The sequence below is a fragment of the Leptonychotes weddellii genome, chromosome 7 (genome assembly GCF_054177405.1).
Source record: "Leptonychotes weddellii isolate Sample4059 chromosome 7, ASM5417740v2, whole genome shotgun sequence".
In the NCBI taxonomy this organism is placed as follows: Eukaryota; Metazoa; Chordata; class Mammalia; order Carnivora; family Phocidae; genus Leptonychotes; species Leptonychotes weddellii.
In genome coordinates, this window is record NC_138375.1 from 117,616,393 (window position 1) to 117,628,725 (window position 12,333).

Sequence of the window (12,333 nt, forward strand, 5' to 3'; positions counted from 1 at the left end):
AAAAAAATAAATAAAAAAAAAAAAAGAAGAAAAGCACGTTGGGAAGTTTTAGGTTCCTGCAAGACAAGGTGAACACAAAATCAGTCTTATAATGCTCCCTCCACCCCCGCAAGACAAAAAGAAAAAATACCCTAAATACCTGGCCCTCAGAGTATTTGTTAATTTCCTTTTAAACTAGGAATCTTGTAAAATATCCCAATACCGCAAAAAAGATAAAAAGGGAGGATTAATAAAAGTATATATAGTTGTTACCAAAAAAGAAGAGCTTCGTTGTATACCAACTGAGGAAAATTCATCTCCACCCCAGAAAAAAAAAAAAATTCAGATGAAAACTGACCATACTTAGATACAAACATATTCAATCAACCATTTGAGGACATTTTTTAAAAATGTAAAATCAGAAATTCAAAAACCAAGAAATGAAAACGGGAAGAAAAGTGGAATAAAGAGTACAAACTCGGTAAAGAAATGGAAGGCATAGGAAAAAAAAATACTGATAATATATATATAAAATAAATAAATTACAGGATGTCCCAGGGAGAATACAGTCAAATGAAAGTTAAATAAGGTGCATCGAACAAATCAAAAGTACAATGAGATAGCACCTTAATACCTATCAAAATGGCTAAAATCAAAAGACAAGAAATAAGGGAGGGTTAGTGAGCATGTGGAGAAAAAGGAATCCTCATACACTGTTGGTGGGAATGTAAATTGCTACAACCATTGTGAAGAACAGCATGGAGGTTCCTCAAAAAATTTAAAAAAAGAAATACCATATGATACAGTAACTCCACAACTGGGTATTTACCCAAAGAAAACAAAAACACTAATATGAAAAGATACATGTCCTCCTATGTTTATTGCAGCACTATTTACAATAACCAAGATTTGGAAGCAACCTAAGTGTTCATCAGTAGATAAATGGATAAGGAAGATACAGTATATATTCAGTGGAATATTAATCAGCCATAAAAAAGGATGAGATCTTGAGGGTATTATGCTAAAGAAATAAGACTGGAAAAGACAAATACCATATTGATTTCACTCATGTGGAATCTGAAAAAAAGAATGAACAAAAAGCAGAATCAGACCTATAAATAGAACAAAGTGATGGTCAGAGGGGAAGGGAGTGGAGGTTGGGCAAAAATGGGTGAATGGGAGTGGGAGATAAAGGCTTCTGGTTATGGAATGAATAAATTACAGGAATGAAAGGTACAGCATAAGAAATACAGTCAGTGATACTGTAATAATATATGTTAACAGATGGTAGCTGCATTTGAGCATAGCATAATATGTAAACTTGTCAAATGACTATGTTGTATACCTGAAACTAATATAACTTTGTGTGTCAACTACACTTTAATTAAAGGAAATAAGAATTGAAAGGGGAAAAGCAAGTAAATGAAAATGACAAAAAGAATAAAGTAGAAAGTGTCAGAGATACTATGTACTTGAAAGTTACTAAGAGAGCAGATTTTCAAGTTTCTTACCCCAGAAATGAAATGGTAAATATGTGATGTGATGGAGGTGTTAGCTAAGGCAGTGGTGATCCTCATTTTGCAATATATAAATGTATCAAAACAACACATTGTATACCTTGAATTTACACAGTCTTATATGTGAATTCTATCTCAAAGCTGGAATAAAACAAATGGCAGAGAAAAATAGTGGAAATTGAAGATAGGCAATGAAAGGATAACATTCATAATTAAGAGTCTCAGGAGAGGGAAATCCATGGAAAGCAACTATGTTTAAAGCAATATTTAATGAAAATTGTTTAGAAATTGAAAAAAGATTCAAATCTACACACACTTATTAAAGGGTCTACTGGGTACTAGGGAAATGAGCCCAGGATGATCATTTCTAAGACATTTCCTAATAAAATTATTTGATTTCAAAGATAAAAATCCTTTATGTCTACAGGCAGAAACACGACATAACTTCCAAAGGCAAACGAATTGCACTGATTCAGACATATAAAAATCCACTGGGGGGTGCCTGGGTGACTCAGTTTGGTTAAGCATCTGACTTGTGAATTCAGCTCAGGTAATGAGCTCATGGGGCATGAGACTGAACCCCGCGTAGGGCTCTGTGCTCAGAAGGGAATCTGCTTAAGATTTTCTCCCTCTACCCCTTCCCCCACTCTGACGTGTTCTCTCTCTCTCTAAAATAAATGGTTCTTTTTTTTTAAAAAGAAATATTAAAAACCCACTGGGACAACCAAAACAAGGATCAAGTAGAGCAGCCTTTAAAAAAGAGAGAGAAAGTGCGTGCCTGGGTGGCTCAGTTGGTTAAGCAACTGCCTTCAGCTCGGGTCATGATCCCGGAGTCCTGGGATTAAGTCCCTCATTGGACTCCCTGCTTAGCAGGGAGTCTGCTTCTCCCTCTGACCCTACCCCCTCTTGTGCTCGCTCTCTCTCTCTCTCTTTCTCAAATAAATAAATAAAATCTTTAAAAAAGAGAGAAAGTATGAACTAAGGATTTTAGGTCAGCCACATTGTCTTTATCAAGGTTATGGAAAAACGGTTCTCAGCATAAAAGAACTTAGGGAATTATGCACCCATGAGCTGTTTTTAAGGAATCTGCTAGAGGATATTTTATTCAACTGAGAAATAACCAGAAAAACCTCCAAAAGAAACAATGATGATCTTTAAAATACATAAATGTATTAGTAAGACTAAAAGGTAGAGATGTGAGGGAAAGACTACTATATGTTGTGACAGAATAGCTGTAATAAAAGGAAGAAAAGGAAAAGGGAGAGTGAAATAGGAAAAAGAATAAGCTTATTGATGGTTGTTTGTTGCATAAAGAATAGGTGAGAGTGTTAAAATAACAATAAAAACTCCTCAACTGGGTAATTATAAAGTTTGGGATTTGATAACTCTATAATCTAATAGTTTACTGTTTCATGGATATTGGCAGAAGACATAAGACTTGTGGGTCAGAAATAACTTTTTTTTTACTTGTGGTATAGCGAGTAGCATATCATTAGCATATTTCTGTAGATTTCCTCTTCCTAGATCTCATGGAGGCAGTACTGGGTGGCCTCCGGTGATGCTACACACATAGTAGGTTTGCACTGCAACTAAGAATCCCTGAGTTTGGGGAATATACTCTTTTTTTTTTTTTTTTTGTAGCCTCAGCTGAGTTTATTGATACACGAGGTTAACTGGAGAGTAAGGGACTTGGCAGGGTTGGGGGACTTCAGGGCCCTGGGACTCTCCGAATCCCAGGGCTGTAAGGGCTTGGGGTCTTCTCAGGTTCTTCCCTTTTAGAGATGACGCGCCGGAGGCTTACAAAGGGTCCGGGGGCAGGTCCGGACTGAAAGTGGGACATCGTCCTGACCAAGGGAGGTCAAGGAGCCCCGTTGGCCGAGCTCAGGGCCACAGTGCGCTGCGCCAGGAAGACCTTATTCCGCGCCTCCGTCTCTATCTGGCGTTTGAGCTCAGAGATGAGACGTCCATAGGAGTTAGCCAAGGCCACGGTATATGCCATCAGGATGCTGGAGATTAACAGAAGAGGCACAGCAAAAGCTTGGGTCCCCAGGAAAAATAGAAAGTTCTGTACGGTCTGAGGGAGGCTGGAAATAGACTCAGGGATCTGGGCCCAGATGGACGAATGCCCTTGGAATGGACCACACAGCTTAGAAGGTGGGATCAGGAAGATGCTGTAAAGCACGGTAACAGCGGAGACGGCCAGACCCAGGAGAAGGACCATGGGGAAAAAGAAACTCGCTGTGGAAGCCCGAAAAGTGCGGGAAGCTGGGGAGCAGGTGGAGAAAAGGGTGAGCTTTTATTGCGAACAAGCCTGCTCGTTTTTCAGCAGGAAACTACCTCATCCTTCAGGATTGCTCACTACAAGCACAACTCTGAGAAATGGCCCAGTTAATGAGTGGTTAGGACTGTGCATTCTTGGCAAATGCAACAAACTGTGTAGAAGCACAACAGGCCCCGGGAAGACTATGTTTCACCACAGATAGTAAGAGAGAGGTAAGAAAACAGGTGAACCGTAACAAGTATTGGCAAGGGTATAGACAAAGCCCTCATATGTAGCTGGTAGAAAAATGAAGAGGTACAGCTTCTCTGGAAAACAATTTGATAGTTCATGAAATAGTTAAAAATGGAATTACCATATGATCCATCAGTTCCATTCCCACATGTATACCCAAAAGAATTGAAAATATGTGTCCACATAAAATCTTGTGTGCTAATGTTCCTAACATTCATCATAGGTGAAAAGTAGAAACAAACCAGATGTCCTTTAACCTGATAAACAGATAAACAAGATGTTTTATGTTCACATGATGGCATATTATGCTGCAACAAAAAGGAATCAAGTATTGATACATGCTGTAATATAGATAGATGAATCTTGAAAACATTGTTCTAAGAAATCGACACAAAAAACCACATATTATATGATTGATTTACATGAAATATCCGGAATGGGGAGATTCATAGTGACAAAAAGTCGATGCCAGTGGGCATAGGGTTTCTTTCTGGAATGATAAAAATGTTCTAGAACTAGATAATGGTTGCACAACTTTGTGAATATATTAAAAACCAATGAATTGTATACTTAAAAGGAGGATTTTATGGTATGTGAGTTATATCTCAGGAAAAAAATGTGTGAGGAAGAAAATACAGAGACAAACCTTTTTAAAAGGTTTAAGTTCAAAAGTAACCAGTAGAACAAAAATACAGGTTTTCCTAAGTAACAAAAACAATTTTTCATAGAGAAGTTCAGTAAAGTACATTTAATTATAAAATGTTATAAAACTGTAACCTGCAATATTGGTCATACCGATAAATGTGAATGGCTTCATCTACCCATTATAAGGAAAAGATTTTCAGTTTGGTTCACAAAAGAAGACCCAGCTATATACTGCTTATTTTTTTAAAATATTTTTTTAAAGATTTTATTCATTTATATTAGAGTGTGCACACGAGCGGGGGTTGGGGTCAGAGGGAGAGGGAATCTCCAGCATACTCCACACTGAGCACAGAGCCTGAAGTGGGGCTCGACCTCTCGATCCTGAGATAATGACATGATAATGACAAAATCAAGGGTTGGACCCTTAACCAACTGAACCACCCAGGTGCCCCTTTTTGCTATTTAGAGAGACAGTCCTGTGATTCAAATGTTTCAGGAAGGCTAAAAATAAAGCAGTAGATAATGGCATACTAGACCAATGAAAATGAAAGGGGACAGATACGGTAATCTTAATACCAAAAGTAGAGTTCAAGCCAAAAGCTCATGAACTGTGACCTAGAAGGATGATTTTTTTTTTTTAGTGCTAAAACCTACAATTTATGGTGGAGATAGAACACATGAGTATCTTCGCAGCATATTACACAAAAACCTTCTGTATGAAACAGACACTCCAGAGGATTCAATGAGACCTAGAAATACACTACTAGAGAATTTAATCCTCTATTCTTAGTGTAGAACAGATGAAGTAGAAGAAACAATGGTATAGAAGACCTGGACAACATAAACAGTAAGGTGAATCTTAGGGAGATAAGTCGAATTCTACGACATGTTGATAAACTGTATCAGGTGCCTGTGCCACATCAACTTATTTCCCAAAAAATTCAGTAATTTTCATAAATTAGATATAGTAACACTTTCTGATTACATGCAATGAAATTCTAAATTATAATAACAAAATTAATTGGCTCTTTGACGTGAAAAATTTTAAGCCTACCAAACAACTTTTTGTCAAAAGATAAATACATACTGAAATAACAGAATTTTGAAAAATAAAAGCAGTGAAAATACACTATATAGCAGAATCGATGGAATATATCAAAAAGTGTTCAGAAACCAGAGGGGAAACAGGCAAAAGGAATAAATTCACAGGAGATGCAGATACCAGAGTTAACTTATGCATATTTTAAAACAGCTGATTAGTATTTCAAGGATTTAGTGGAGAATTTTAGAAGATTGAAAACTATAAAATGAAATAATGATTTCCAAATTCTACAGCTAGAAACATCTACAAATGAAAAAGCTCAGGGGGACCTGGGTGGCTCAGATCATGATCCAGGGATCTGGGATCAAGGCCTGTGTTGGGCTCCCTGCTCAGCAGGGAGCCTGCTTCTCCCTCTCCCTCTGCTGCTCCCCCTGCTTGTGCCTATTCTCTCTCTCCCTCCCAAATAAATAAAATCTTTAAAAAAAAAAATGAAAGCTCAGTAGTAGGTGAGTTTTATAGAAGGTAAAACTTGACCGAAGAGCAAGTTAGGGAACTGAATAAGTCAGAAGAATACAAACAGATGAGGAAAATTTTAATACGTAATGGAGTGTAGGACACAGATAATAGAAAAGATCTTAGGTAAGTGTAATTAGAATCCTAGAAGGAGAAGAAAGAAGTATTAGAAGAGATAATGGTTGAGAATTTTCCAAAACTATCAAAAGAAATCAACTCACAAATTTGAGAACTCTATAATCTCAAAGCAGGATGAATACAAAGAAACTTATGCATAAGCACATTATAGTAAAACTACTGAAAATGAAAAACGAAGCTATAAAACCAGTCAGAGGGAAAAACACGCATTACTTTTAAACCATCACAACTTCTAAAACACCCACTGGCAGCAAAAATTGAAGCTTCATTTATTAAGTAAACAATTTCCACACAAATGTGAAGAAAATTTTCAGCAATAGCCACGCACTCGGTTTACCAAGTGGGAGTTTTTCAGACAAAAGGGGATCACAGATGGAAGCATAGATATGTGGAAAGAAAGAAAGACAATGTAAAGCATTTAGATATATGTATATTGACTGTAGAGACCAGTAATAAAAGGGTCTTTTGTACTTTAAAATACATGCAGAATATAAACACATGACAGATAAGAAAAGGAGGGATGGAGTGAAAAATTCCTAAGATCTTTGCATATTCTAGAAAGTGGTAAATATACTAATAGTGGATTTTAGTAAGCATATATATCATCTAAGAATACAGCTTGTAATTAATAAAAGGGGAAATAGAATAATAAATGAAAATGAAGGCACAGAAGAGAAAACATACTAGGAGGAAAGAACATAAGATAGATATCCTTTCAAGTATATCAGAAATTACAATAAATATAAATATTCCAGTAAAGCAAATATCAGATTAAATTTTTTTTAAACACAATTACTTGCCGCTGAAAAAACAGCAGTGTAAATACAAGATTTGAGAAGAAACTCCATTTCTCGGTCGTTTGGCTAGGATCAAGTGAAGAAGAATTGAAAGTAACAGAAGAAGTTGTGTCTTCTGAGCAATAACCAAAAGAGAGCTGGTGTGTCTCCAATCTTCAAAGTGTAATTTAAGACAAGAAGCATTATTTAATGTAAAAATAGTATTTCATCATGATAAACATGTATCAAGTTTAAATGGTCCTGGATTTTTATGTGCCTTAGTATATAACTAAAAGAAATAGTCGTTAGTAAAATGGGAACTTGACAAATCCACAGTGACAGCGAGAGAGATTTAAACATCCCTCTAAAAAACGTAAGCATAAGGAATCAGTAAGGATTTTGAAGATTTGAACCTCTGCCCAGTAGTTAGAGAACTCCACCATCAACAACAGAATACATGTGCTTTTCAAGCACACGTGGAATGTACTCTGCACACCTGGGTGGCTCATTTGGTTGAGCTCCGGACTCCTGGTTTTGGCTCAGATCATGAGATGTCAGGGTCCTGGAATCAAGCACCACGCCCTGGGCTCTGTGCTCAGCGGGGATTCTGCTTGAGATCCTTTACCTCTGCTCCTCCCCCTGCTTGAGCATGTGAGCGCTCTAAAATAAATAAATTTAAAAATAATAAAATAAAAATAAATGTTATACTCTGGAACGTAAAACAAATCTCAAGGAAGAATTTAATTTTTGGTTTGTGTTTTGGTCATTATGGAGTTAACTTAGAAACCAATTACAAAAACAACTAAAACAAATTATAACTTGAAATTCAGCAGTATACTTTATTTTTTTTTTAAAGATTTATTTATTTGACAGAGAGAGACACAGCGAGAGAGGGAACACAAGCAGGGGGAGTGGGAGAGGGAGAAGCAGGCTTCCCGCCGAGCAGGGAGCCCAATGTGGGGCTCGATCCCAGCACCCTGGGATCATGACCTGAGCCAAAGGCAGACGCTTAACGACTGAGCCACCCAGGCGCCCCTCAGCAGTATACTTTAAATCACTTGTCAAAGAATCACTATGAAAGTGACAAAATATTTTGAGCTGAATGAAGAGGATATATCAAAATGTATGAAATTTGTCTTGAGCCTTAGGTGAACAATTTAAGCCTTTACGTTTTAGGAGAAAGGCTGACATTCAGTGAGGATTAGTATCCACGTCAGGAAATTAGAGAGCAGCAAACTATACCTACAGAAATTAGAAGCCAAGAAACAATAAAGATAAAAAGTCAGTGGCCTGTAAAGCATAAAGAGGATGAAGAAAGGTAAAAGTTGATACTCAGAACAGAGTAATAAATTTGATACTACTTTGTCAAAAATAGTCAAGAACAAAACATGTTGCATAGCTTAATATCAGGATGAGAAAAGGATAGACTACGATGGACCTAATGAAAATTCTAAAAATAGTAAAGGATATTATTAAAAACTTAAATAAGTTTTGCATTTTAGATCATCAAATTCCTTAAAAAACAATTTACTAAGGGCGCCTGGGTGGCTCAGTTGGTTAAAGCAACTGCCTTCGGCTCAGGTCATGATCCTGGAGTCCCGGGATCGAGTCCCGCATCGGGCTCCCTGCTCGGCGAGGAGCCTGCTTCTCCCTCTGACCCTCCCCCCTCTCGTGTACTCTCTCTCATTCTCACTCTCTCAAATAAATAAATGAATCTTAAAAAAAAAAAAAAAAAAAAAAAGAAAAACAATTTACTAAAATAAGCATGTGCATGTGTGCACACATAAGAGGGGAAATAGAATAATAAATGAAAATGAAGGCACAGAAGAGAAAACATACTAGGAGGAGGAAAGAACATAAGATAGATATCCTTTCAAGTATATCAGAAATTACAACAAATATAAATATTCCAGTAAAGAAGCAAATATCAGATTAAATTTTTTTTAAACACAATTACTTGCCGCTGAAAAAACAGCAATGTAAATACAAGATTTGAGAAGAAACTTCGTTTCTCGGTCGTTTAATCTTCATAATCCATTTTCTAGAAAGAAAGTGCATCTGTAATTAACAGACCTTTTCATTTAGAAATTTCCACCCACATGGTTTCATTGGTGATTTTTTTCCCCCAACATTTAAATAAGAATACAAGAAGTCTTAACAGGAAAGAGAAAGATTGAATTCCTTTTTTATGCATCCAGTTTAATTTTATTTTTATTGACATATAAGTGACATAATGTTTGAAAGCCCAGTTTAATTGTGATAGCAAAACCTGGCAAGTACATTACAGAAAGGCAATATTACAGGTTAGGTTTTTTGTTTTTTTTTTTATTCATTTGAGAGAGAGCCAGCAAGAGCCTGAGTGGGGCAGAGGGGGTTGTTAGGGAGGGGAAGACACAGTCTCTCCACTGAGCAGGGAGCCCAACTTGGGGCTCCATCCCAGGACTCTGGGATCATGACCTGAGCTGAAAGCAGGCGCTTAACGACTGAGCCACCCAGGTGCCCCAGGATTTTTTTAATTAAAAATCTTAAAATACTAGGGAATCAAATCCCAGTGATACATTGAGAGGATAAAGTATGACTGTTAAATTTATTCCCAGAGTTGCAGGGTTGACTTAATTCAGGCAGTACCTTCCTTTATTGCAGTTTGCTTTATTGTGCTTTATGGATACTGTTTTTTACATACTATAAGTTTGTGGCAACCCTTGGTGAGGTCGTCTGTTGGTGCCATTTTTTTTAACAGCATTTGCTCACCTGTGTGTTTTTTTGGTCACTGCTTGGTAATTTTAGCAATATTTTAGATTTTCATTATTATATTTGTTACGGTGATTTCTGATCAGTGATTACAACTCAGTAAAAGCTCAGATGATGGTTAGCATTATTTAGCAATGAAGTATTTTTTAATTCAGGCATGTATGTACTTTGTTTTTTTAGACATACTGCTATTGTACACTTGATAGGCAACAGTGTTTTGTAAACATAGGTTATGCATTGGGAAACCGAAAGTTTTATTTGATTCACTTCATTGCAACATTTACCTTATTAGAATGGCCTGGAACCAAACCTGTAGTATCTCTGAGGTGTGCCTATATTTGAAAATCACTATGATTCACTATAGTAATATAATTATAGTCATATGATCATCTGTATAGACACACAAAAAGCATTTGATAGTACTCAAAACCCATTCATGATTGTTGAAGCTTTTAGCAAACTAGGAAAAGAAGGAAACTTTCATAACCTTATTAAAGTTATCTGCATTAGCCCTACGCTAAACACTGAAAACTTTCTCCAGGCCTTTGGAAATGTGTAAGGAAAGCTCAACATTACCAAAACCATTGGGTAAGAGGTCCTGTAAAGTGTGTTTAAGGAAGGGAACAAGGATAGATCGAAAAAAATAATGTAGCCTGGGTGGCTCAGTTGGTTGAGCTTCTGACTCTTGATTTTGGCTTAGGTCAAAATCTCAGGGTGGTGGGATCAAGCCCGGCTTCAGACTAGGCGCGGAGTCTGCTTGAGATTCTCTTTCTCCCTCTCTTTCTGCCCCTCCCCCTGCTCACATGCTCTCTCTCTAAATAAATAAATAAAATCTTTAAAAATATATAAAACTGTACTAAACAGATGAACGATTTGCATATAGGAAATCAAAAAATACACCGAAACTTTTTAGAATTAATAAGTCATTTTAGCAAGGTCACTGGATACTTACGTACAGAAATCAGTTGTATTTATATTTAGAACCAACAAGTAATTTAAAAATTAATTTAGTGAACATACTATTTGTAAACATCAAAAAGTCCGTGTATGTTAGAATAAATCTAACAAAAGTTGTAGGAAACATCAACACAGAAAACCATAAATAAATTTTGAGATCTTTAGATGTAAATTGAGAGACGGGTGCCTGGGTGGCTTAGTCGGTTAAGCATCTGACTTCGGCTTTGGTCATGATCTCAGGGTCCTGGGATCAAACCCCATGTCGGGCTCCGTGCTCAGCAAGGAACCTGCTTCTCCCTCTCCCTCTGCTCCTCGTCCTGCTCATGCTCTCTCTCTCATATGAATAAATGAAATATTTTTTTAAAAAGATTGCTTTTAGATCTAATTGAGAGAAACAGTATTTTTAAGATAATATTGTCTCCAAATTTCTGTAAAATTGAGTGCAGTCCCCATCAGAATCCCAGCAGATTTTTTTATGGAAATCAAGAAATTGACCTGTTTTGTATATATTTATAAATATATATATATGCACATATGTATATCACATAAGAATACATTTACAATAACCTCGTAAAATACTTCATTATAAACAGATTTGCAAAGACATTATTATTAAATACTCCCCAAAAGCAAAAAATTAAATTTGAACAAAAATGAGATAACCATGTTCTTAAATAGGGAGTTAACATCATAAAACTACTAATTTTCCTTTGGTTACCTTGTAAATTTGATGAGATCCCAATGAAAAATGCTATCAGGTATGATGGTGGTTTTGTGCAAAATGTGTGTGGAAGGATAAAAAAAAGCCCAGAAGAACTAGAAGAAAGATGAGAAAGACCTATTTAGTGGAGCTGTATACATGTTTTTTATATACTTAAAATAATTCAAAAAGGAGGGAAAAATGCAACCTCTTAATCAAAAACAAAACAAGTATATGTAAAATTGTTGGTATAATTCCACTGAGATTTATTATTTCTGGTGAGTTTAAAAGTATTTTGGTAATGCTGAGCTTTCCTTACACATTCCCAAAAGCCAGGAGAAAGTTTTCAATGTTCGTTGTAACGTTAATGCAGATGCCTTTAATACGGTTATGAAAGTTTCCTTCTTTTCCTTGTTTGCTAAAAGTTTCAAAAATCGTGAGTGGGTCTTGAGTACTATCAAATGGTTCTTCTGTATACATACATAGTAATTTGCATTTATAATGGGATAAGTGTTGGGCACAAAGAACTAGTTGTCTTATTTGTAGTAGTAAAGGTGACATTAAAGTTTTTAATTTTTTTGTGTATATATTAGACATAAACACATATTACATATATGTGATGGTATGTAATTATAATTATTATAATATATACATAAATCATTAGGAAGCAAAATCATGTAATACCAGAATGTTGGTGGTAATGTTGATATTGTTAAAGCTGTTATGTATGTATAGATAACATGTATGTGTATATTTACTTCTACTTCACAAATTTTGTCTTACTGTTTTATGAAGTCATTGTG

General features: G+C 36.0%; 1 protein-coding gene across 7 annotated transcripts in view; it reads left to right on the forward strand.

Moving 5' to 3' along the window:
- RAPGEF6 (Rap guanine nucleotide exchange factor 6) overlaps positions 1–12,333 on the forward strand; it is a 194,369-nt gene that overhangs the window by 54,695 nt on the left and 127,341 nt on the right. The window contains exon 1 of one of the 7 annotated variants that reach the window (XM_081827105.1): positions 42–3,989. The exons of the other annotated variants lie outside the window; for them this stretch is intronic. The gene's annotated coding sequence lies outside the window, so the exon portion shown is untranslated. Of the gene's footprint in view, positions 1–41; positions 3,990–12,333 lie in introns of those variants that run through there. 7 annotated transcript variants of the gene reach the window in all.